The sequence below is a fragment of the Clytia hemisphaerica genome, unplaced genomic scaffold (genome assembly GCF_902728285.1).
Source record: "Clytia hemisphaerica strain Z4C2 unplaced genomic scaffold, Clytia hemisphaerica genome assembly, whole genome shotgun sequence".
Lineage (NCBI taxonomy): Eukaryota > Metazoa > Cnidaria > Hydrozoa > Leptothecata > Clytiidae > Clytia > Clytia hemisphaerica.
The window spans coordinates 68,686-72,627 of record NW_027104562.1 but is presented as its reverse complement, the minus strand read 5'-3'; positions in this window follow the sequence as shown (position 1 = coordinate 72,627).

Sequence of the window (3,942 nt, the reverse complement as noted above, 5' to 3'; positions counted from 1 at the left end):
TAAAGTAAGTAGTGGTATTCAAGAGCAGATATCATGACTGGTAGTGTACAAGATATTTACGAATGGTCCACTCTGGACACTGTTGTGGTCGTGTTATGCATTTTAGTAATCATCTTACACACATTCGGTATATTTGTCATCAATAAAACATTGACACGTGAACAACTAAAGGAGAATAGCGAGCTCATTAGCGTGTCTTTATCGACCAACATGATAGCCATTGCGTATCTCCTCTACGTAACAATTCATTCCGTAAAACAGGGGATACGTCAGTTTCTTGCTGCTCCCGTTTACGCTATATTCGTCCCGTTTTACGGCTCCTTGATTATACTAACATTACAACGCTTCACCGCCGTATACTATCATTTGCGATACAAATCTTGCTTCATTTATCGACGGAGATTTCAGCTGCTCGTCTCGATCTACATCTTTAGTGGCGTCTTTCTCTGCATGACCATGATTCTCCATATCTTCGTGACCAAAATCGCCTTCTACATCGAAAAAACGGTGACGACAATCGGTATCCTAGCAACGAATCTCATCTCGATGTTTGTTTACACTTATATTTTTATTAAGTACAAGAAAGCGACACAAGAAGAGAAAAAGAACTTCTACCGCAAACGAAAAGCTGCTTTCTTTCTTCCCTTCACGATTTACATCACATTACTTCTGTTTGGTACCTTACCTTACATGTTTCACAGCTATCTAAAACAATTCCAATGGGTGGCTGTTTTCTTTGGAATGGATGGCTTCAGTAATTCAATTATCTATCTATTCCTACATCCAATTCTTTTCCAGAAGTTCAAAGCATGTTGGAGGGAGCGATTCCCTTCGCATCATAATGAAAGCAATAGCTCAGAACAGAACACACATTCGACAGGTGCTCAGAAAGCACTTAAAACACCTGATAACAACGATGTATCCATCCTTCAAGGAACAAGCCGTGACTTGCAAATAAACGATCAATCTCCAGATGACACTATTACAGACTTGAATCATAAAGATGATTTAGTAATTTCAAATGTTTACAGCATTTATAAAGAGATAGGCCCAGAACGTATAAACTCCACATCACCGCCTTTACCAGACGAGACAATTTTCTATGAGACGGCGAGCAGCCCTTTAAGCTTAAACCAGCCGACTGGTGAGCTCGTGATGAAAAACTGTAAAATACAACTTAACATTTAATACCTATACCGTGATAATTGAGGAGTTTGTACTGAAAAGTGTGGATACGTAAACTCACAGCTCACAGACAGCTCAGATTAAACTTTGGAGAAATTATCCCCGAGAAATTTCCCTTTCGTAAATAAGTGCCCTTAGAAGCTTACAGAAATTTTCAAACGAAGGACAGGAATTTTTAAAAGGAGCTATGACCAATAGCCAAATGTTATGGTAGAAAGTCCCAACGAAATCTATTCGAAAGCTTGGCGGTTAAGTGGATAAATTTTTGCGTGGATTAATTTTCGCGGTTTTCGCGAATTTTGGTCATTTTCGCGAAATTTAGTCCACGCGAAAATTTTCAAGGCCTTTGATTCGCGAAAATTAGTCCACGCGAAATTATTTGGAATTTTAAAATCGCGAAAAGAAAAGTTCAGATAACATGTTACAATCAAAACATATTACGAGTTCAACTCTTCATTTCAATTATAAACTCTAGTAACCTCCTAAAAGTACTTTCTTTGAAGTTTTTTGAAAGCTTTTGAGTGACTTGGTCTGCCTTTGTTCGATTAAAAACACACTTCTCTTTTCTAGTTACAATTCATTTAGTCGCGAAATGAAATAAAGAAGGCCATTTTCGCGAAATTTAATCCACGCAAAATCTCTAAATTCTCTTCTCGCGAAAATTAGTACACGCGAAAATTTATCCACTTAAGGTACTGTATATGGTTTCATACAGTAATGTACAGAATGAAAATTGTAAAGTTGTGTAATTATAGAATAGAGAAAAAACTTAATGATAAAAGATTGACGCTGTGTCAACATTTAATACCCGATCATCATGAGTGGATTATATCAAGGAAAAGTTTTAATGAATTTGAAAACATATTAGTGAGAGGCAAGTCCAGTGACATTCTCTTAGACCATGTTCAGACGCTACGGTTTCATTCCGTTCCGAAACGAAACGGTTCCGAAACAAGTGTGATCGTCAAAATTCGAAACGTCAAAAAAAAGAAAACGCAAAACAGATCGAAACGGTTCCGCTCCATTTTTTTCACCGGAACGGAACTGCTCCGTTTTCTTGCTCCGAAACCAATACGAACACACTCGATTCGTAACGTGTGAACATGGTCTAAAAAGACTAAAACAACCCGCTCTCATTGAAAATTAAAATGTACACGTTTTTTTATAATGACACCCAAAAGTTTTTAAACATTTGGGTGTTCTCAACATATTCTTATTTTCAGCATTTTGAGAGTATTCTTGTCCATTTTCCTAAGAAATCGGGTGTTTTAGTGTCCGCAAAGGCTTAAGCTCTTACATAGCTTGTTCTTATAAAAAACGTATATTTCATTCGAATTGCATAGGTTCAACCACTGTAATAGTCTGTTTAGTGGAGCGAGTACCCATCGTACTTGAATCGATATCTACGCCATTATTTTTCCATTTTCGAATGCGTCTCAAAACTTTGCCGTTCATGAAAATATAAACAACAGAATTACTTATCCCGTCTAAGTAGAACCAAAGATAGGTGTACCGGACATCTTCCGGAACAAGCGGTCGTAAAAAATGTGGAAGAGTCCCGAAAATGAAGAATGATAAACAAATGATGAAAGGTGTGAACAGTTTGTTCTTACGATTCTTGTATAACGCATTTCGCGTATTTCGAGTCGCTTTACGATATTTGACGTAAATGTACGTGTAAACGATGAAAAAAGATACGTTCGTAATAAGTAGTCCAAAAATACTTTGAAAAAGTAATACAAGTTTCAACTTAATCATGAAGTTCTGATTCTTCAAACTTTCCGCTATTATAGTTGTTATAACTCCAGCAAAAGCCACAACCCAAGACCAAAACACAAAATGTCCTCTTTTGTTATATACCCATGATGATTCATAGCGCAAGTGTAGCCTGATCGCAAAAAATCTTTGGAGTGTTAACAACACCATTCCCACGTAAAAAGGCAACACAAGAGCCATTGATATCCCATACAAGACATCCTCATAAATGTCAGGGTACTCAATATCAGAAATAATGTGTGGTACGGATAATAAACTAAAGATAATGAAAGATGAAGAGATACTAATCACTTCATAATTGTCACGCAGTGTGTTCGCCTTCAAGAGGAACCAACCACCGGTGCAATGTAAGATTGTTGTCAACACAACCAAACAAATACATACAAAGGAAAAACCGTCCCAAGTGTATACCATAGTGTCTCTGGTGGTTTTCTAAAATCACTTCAATCTTTTAACCACTCGGGTTACGCTGGACCAATTCTTTGGATGTTCCAAAATTCAATTCAAATTAATTTGATTTCAACTGATTCTACAAGAATATAAAAAATTCGTGCTGTTGGCGATTGAATGAAAGTTTTCGATACTGGATATAGATTACGATATAGTATATCCGCGATTTTTTCTATATTATTCTTTGTGTCCAATAATGAATTTCATTATTCAAGTACCGTTTTATTTTCACTTCAACGATATAGTTTCTTCAATTTTAGTTAGAAATGCATAGAATCGTCTAATAATAATTAAAAATTTCATTTTTTTTATTTGTGAGTAATTAAATTAGTTTCACACCCAAATATTATATTATTAAGGGGAAATTTGAGTTCTGGATAGAGAGCCTCATCACTTTCCCTTTACTTGAAATATATTGAAAAGAAGATCTTTCAGATTCGATATATTTTCCCAGCATTATTTTAATTGGAACTTAAGTTATGTAATAAACTCTTAGCTTAGTTTTAGTTTCTAGTTCGATTCTTAGTTTTC